We start from the raw sequence: 6,234 nt of genomic DNA on the forward strand, positions 1-6,234 counted from the left end.
GCACCAATGTACTTTTTCATTCTTTTAGGTTTGTTTAGTACATATACACATGGAGAACCAAGATTGGGACCCTTTGGCACATACACCCGCAGCTCGAGCCATTATCACACGATCGAGGGTGTGCCTGATCTACTGGTTAGGGTTCGGCGTAGGGTTAGGGCTAGGGTCTAGGGTTTAGGGGAGCCACTTTTGCACCATCACACCTTGCACCACACTTTGACACATAGCATAGGCCCACATGCAAGATTTGGTGGGGTTCCGGTCCTCCGGCGGTCGTTCTCCCCCTCCTCCCCCCAAAACAGCGGAACGTGTGCCCCGGTGGGTCTACCCCCCTAGATTTCTCCGCGCGAGGGTGCACCAATGTACATTTTCATTCTTTTAGGTTTGTTTAGGACATATACACATGGAGAACCAAGATTGGGACCCTTTGGCACATACACCCGTAGCTCGAGCCATTATCACACGATCGAGGGTGTGCCTGATCTACTGGTTAGGGTTCGGCGTAGGATTAGGGCTAGGGTCTAGGGTTTAGGGGAGCTACTTTTGCACAATTACACCTTGCATCACACTTTGACACATAGCATAGGCCCACATGCAAGATTTGGTGGGGTTCCGGTGTTCCGGCGGTCGTTCTCCCCCTCCTCCCCCCCCAAAAAAGCGGAACGTGTGCCCCGGTGGATCTACCCCCTAGATTTCTCCGCGCGAGGGTGCACCAATGTACTTTTTCATTCTTTTAGGTTTGCTTAGTACATATACACATGGAGAACCAAGATTGGGACCCTTTGGAACATACACCCGCAGCTCGAGCCATTATCACACGATTGAGGGTGTGCCTGATATACTGGTTAGGGTTCGGCGTAGGGTTAGGGCTAGGGTCTAGGGTTTAGGGGAGCCAATTTTGCACCATCACACCTTGCACCACACTTTGACACATAGCATAGGCCCACATGCAAGATTTGGTGGGGTTCCGTTGCTCCGGCGGTCGTTCTCCCCCTCCTCCCCCCAAAACAACGGAACGTGTGCCCCCGCGGGTCTACCCCCTAGATTTCTCCGCGCGAGGGTGCACCAATGTACATTTTCATTCTTTTAGGTTTGTTTAGGACATATACACATGGAGAACCAATATTGGGACCCTTTGGCACATACACCCGCAGCTCGAGCCATTATCACACGATCGAGGGTGTGCCTGATCTACTAGTTAGGGTTCGGCGTAGGGTTAGGGCTAGGGTCTAGGGTTTAGGGGAGCTACTTTTGCACAATTACACCTTGCATCACACTTTGACACATAGAATAGGCCCACTTGCAAGATTTGGTGGGGTTCCGGTGTTCCGGCGGTCGTTCTCCCCCTCCTCCCCCAAAACAGCGGAACGTGTGCCCTGGCGGGTCTACCCCTCTAGATTTCTCCGCGCAAGGGTGCACCAATGTACTTTTTCATTCTTTTAGGTTTGTTTAGGACATATACACATGGAGAACCAAGATTGGGACCCTTTGGCACATACACCCGCAGCTCGATCCATTATCACACGATCGAGGGTGTGCCTGATCTACTGGTTAGGGTTAGGTGTAGGGTTAGGGCTAGGGTAGGGTTAGGGGAGCCACTTTTGCACCATTACACCTTGCACCACACTTTGACACATAGCATAGGCCCACATGCAAGATTTGGTGGGGTTCCGGTGCTCCGGCGGTCGTTCTCCCCCTCCCCCCCCAAAACAGCGGAACGTGTACCCCGGCGGGTCTACCCCCCTAGATTTCTCCGCGCGAGGGTGCACCAATGTACATTTTCATTATTTTAGGTTTGATTAGGACATATTGTTGCCTGCCAAAACCCACCGGCGAGCTGGCGACGTGCAACACCGTAGAGCCGGGAGGCTCCCAGAACTGCGGTTGGCCCTGGTCCCTCGGTCGACGGCCCGCAATGCCCTAGCACACGTCCCGGCTGAAATACGCGGGCGTGCCATCTGACCTATACCTGGTCAGGAAGGTGTTGGATTGCTTCGATTAGCTTCCTGCATGGCAAAACACGTAAACATTAAATACGAGCCCCAATCGGCTCTTAGGTTACTCTGTGGATCGGCTCAAAGAGCCGATTGTCCCATGGTTCATGTTGGATTTGCGATAACATGGGAATCCTGCTTAATCAATACTAAGAAGAATCAATCTACGACAGCTTAGGGTTTTCACCGCATAACCGGAACATCCTACACGTAATTGAGCCTGGCAGACACGTAAGATAATAGAAAAACTAGTCCTAAAGAGGCCTAAAAACCAACATAAAGTCGATCCCCGGAACAATCCCTCTAGGAGCAGCAAACTACACCTTACGCGCTACTGGATCATTCAACCCGTTTGCAAGGCCTAACCATGCGGATACCAAACCAATCCTTGGAGAACAAGGACCAACTATAACAGATCGGAACTACCAAGTAAGACTAAGCAAGATGCTGCCCTTACACCTAAAATAGGTGTAAAGGCAGCTAGACGTTGAAGGGTGGCATGGCTAAACAAGTGTATTAGAAAAGCATCCACGTCAACCCTAAAACATCTACGATAAAGATGTTGCTCGCCATCAACAAGGCTTCAGTATGAGCAACATCATATAACGAATAAACAGATACTGCCTAGATCGCAAGATGCGATCTAGGCAGCATGACGCTTACCCGGAAGAAACCCTCGAAACAAGGGGTGGCGATGCGCCTAGATTGGTTTGTTGTGAACGTGATCGTCCTCCTTCTCAATAACCCTAGATACATATTTATAGTCCGTAGACTTTCTAACTTGGGAATAATCCCAACCGTGAACGAGCTAAACTCTATCTTAATTCTAACCGACACGGAATCTACTATAGTTTACAGATACACGGGCAATCTAGCCCAAATTCTTGCACAAGGCCGATTCATGACCGTTTTACGTGCATAGCTTCCAAGCCCATCTAAATCACAGCCCACCTCTTAATCCGGTTAAAATCTGGCGATAACACATGCCCCCTGGTTTTGGCAATGGTAATTCCAAAACCACTCTGCTTTTTCTTCGTCGGGTCATGTCGTGGCAGAACAGAACCGTCGCAGTATCCTTCATCATGATGCCTTGCCTTCTCAACTTCTCTGTACCGCGTGACTTGACAGTTCTTTTTGGCACCACTTCCTCGGAAACCGCAGTTCGCTCTTCATCCCCTTGCTCCGTACTAGCCATCGGCAAAAAACCCTCCTCTACACCATGGACTCCTCCTCATCCTCCTCTGCTTCCTCTGGCCTCTCCTACCAGTCTTCTCCCTTCCGCGAGCCGACACCGGAATGGGGCTCGCTGGCGGCGCACGATCTCCTCGCCCCAACCACGTGGGACAAGGAAGATCACGACTCCTCCGTCTGGTCTGAGGACAACAAGTCCTTGACAGACGGAGAAGAAGACCTCCAGTTCCTCATCGACGGGGAGCTGGAGGCGGAGAGCGAAGACGACCGCTTCTCCTGGGACGACTATACCTCCTCCGACGAGGAGGAAGAAGAGGACGACAATTCCCTCGAGGACTACCCGCCGGCGAAGCGCTTCCGCGCCGGGTCGTTTGACGACGACGACGACGAGGAGGAGGAATACGGAGCCCCTGCCGAGGGCTTCGGCAGCAGTGACGAGGATGTCGCCGGCAGCAGCGCCGATGAGAGCTACGACGGCGACGACAAAGACAGCGACGGTCCCTAGATTAGGGACTACTAGCATAGGACTAGTAGTAGTAATCGGCTTTTCTTTTGTTCTTCCTTTCCTCGAGCAATCGGCTCTTCACTGTAAAAAATCCCCTTTATCAATGAAAACCGCTTCCAACTGATTTTGCCGATAGTCAAAGTAAGTCAACACCTAAAGAGCCGATGGCAGCGCATCGGCCTTTACCATAAAACGCTAATAAGGCCAAACTTAGTTGTCTCCTCAAACGGTAACCTGCAACCTTCGTCCAAGAGAGTAAACTCAGATCCCCAAATCGCCACTCGAACAGATTCAAATCTCAACCACGAGAATCCCAGATCCCAATCGCAGATTCAGTTATGCAGCAAGACTGATGGCAGAATCATCCAGCGCCACTGCTACGGTCTTCGGCCTGAAGGTAATCCTCAACCGCTCCTCGCCATCCGAGCATAATGTTAGAATTAACGGCAAAACACCCTGAATTAATGTTTCATCTCATCAATAATTTTAGGTTTCAGACATCCTGCTGCCGCATCCCTCTCTTCCAAATTCCCTTTGTCTTGGTCCTCGTTCTACCGAGAGTCCTGCCCATTTGATTTCATGCGAGGCCAATAGAATTCCCTTCGTGAACCAGAATCTAGATCCGACCTCTTGGGCCGACTGCTTACGAGCCTGGCCTAACCCTCCTGAAGATTGGGTATCATGGTACAATAGAGTATCCAAGTCCCAACAAGCCAAATGGGAAACCATAGGAATAGCCGATGCTTTATCTCTATCGTTGTCTTCGCTTGAGAAGCATGAAAACCTCCTGAAAACCATCGGCTACTTTTGGTCTGATGCTCTGAACTGTTTCATCTTCGGCCACGGCCCCATGACACCAACTCTACTAGATGTGGCCATGATCACTGGTCTAGACATTGCATCCCCCAGCCCCTCTGCCTTTAGGCTGCCAAAGGTCCCTTTCAAACTTTCTTCCAAAACAGAGTGCACAAACTGGGGTGCTTATCTTAGACGCCACATGAAAACTAAAGGCCCTGTAACAGAGAAAGAACATACGGCTTTTCTGAATTTCTGGTTGGAACACTTCATATTCTGTGGCCCTTCACTTGCTCCAACCAAGAATTACCTTTCCTTGTCCTATGAACTCGCCAAAGGCACTCAGCTTGGCATCGGCAAGCTGTTCCTTGGAGAAGTCTATCGATATCTCCAACTGATGTCTGTCAATCTATTTTCCCAAAAGACAGTCAAAACAGGAGGTCCCTGGTGGTTTATTCAGCTATGGGCTCAGCTGTATTTCCAGAATCACATCCCGAACTTCCCATCTCTGGCCACCTGCTCCTTTCCAAATGCTAATGGGAAGCCAATCCGATGCACCAGCTATGGCCAAGCTCTGTATAGTCTTCCAGGTAGCAAACTGATTCCCCAGGAAGCGTCAGAATGGTTCAAAGTTTTCTACCAGGGCCTGGACAACCCTCTCTTCTTCCCTTACGAAGAGTCTGAAAATTTTGAGAATCCAGTCTCCTTTAGGCTAGACAGCTTTGCCGATGACGCCAGCACCCGGAAATTGTATTCCATCATGATCCGTCCCTGCTTCCTTCCAGTTGGCATGAGCTCCTCCAACCGGGTCATCAAACCTGGTTACGAATCTTACCAGCCGGTCGTAGCAGCCCGGCAGTTCGGTCTTGGGCAAGTGTCTCCTCATTTCTTCCTCCACCACCTATCAGAGAGCAGGGCTGAGTTGCCTGACGTCCTCACTGGTCAGAGGTGTTACACTTTCTTTGACACTCTAGCCATCCCAGTCCCTCACAACCTCTCTTTTACCTCGTCGACTGATGGTTTCGAGACCTGGTGGTCAATGTGAAAGACTCATGCTTTCAGGAGAGCTCTGGGGCCATTGCTGAAACAACTTGATGCTGAATATGACGTCCCCGCAGAACAGGTATCACTACCCATGAATTCTCTCGAAGTAGTTTACACAAGGCAACAGGATTGGTTTCACACCTTTACCCTGTCTTTTTGCAGCAGCAGGACGGTCCAGAGCCTATGCATGATGACGGCTCCCCCTTCACATTTCTCCCACCGGCTCCGGTGTTCCTCTTCTGCAAGAACTCGCCACCCTTGAAAAAGGTGGTGATGCAGAGCCAGCCGATTTCACCAAAATCGGCTTCCAAGAGCAGAGTATCTTCCGAGCCGGCTGCCCCCCGAGTCTCGAGAGCAGCAGTGAGGAAAGTAGCTGCCAGGAAGACCCTGAAGCGCCAAAACCCTACTCCAATTCCAGAGAGTTCACACATAAGTCGGCTCGTGCCCTGACTGATCTGTCTCATGGGTTGTAAATATGTTGGGGCTTAATAACTCTTCTCTTACAGACCTCCCTTGATGACAACTCCAGTGAGGAAACGCAAACTAGTCAAGGGTATTCAAGCTCGGGCCATTCTGGGAAGATCACTATGCAGAGCCAGCCAGATTCGCCACCATCGGCTTCCAAGAAAAGGTCAGTTACTGAACTTGTTGCCCCCCAAGCTCCAACCAAGGGACGCACAAAGAGCCGATGCATCAAGAGAGCTC

The sequence above is a fragment of the Lolium perenne genome, chromosome 4 (assembly GCF_019359855.2).
Source record: "Lolium perenne isolate Kyuss_39 chromosome 4, Kyuss_2.0, whole genome shotgun sequence".
Taxonomy (NCBI): domain Eukaryota; kingdom Viridiplantae; phylum Streptophyta; class Magnoliopsida; order Poales; family Poaceae; genus Lolium; species Lolium perenne.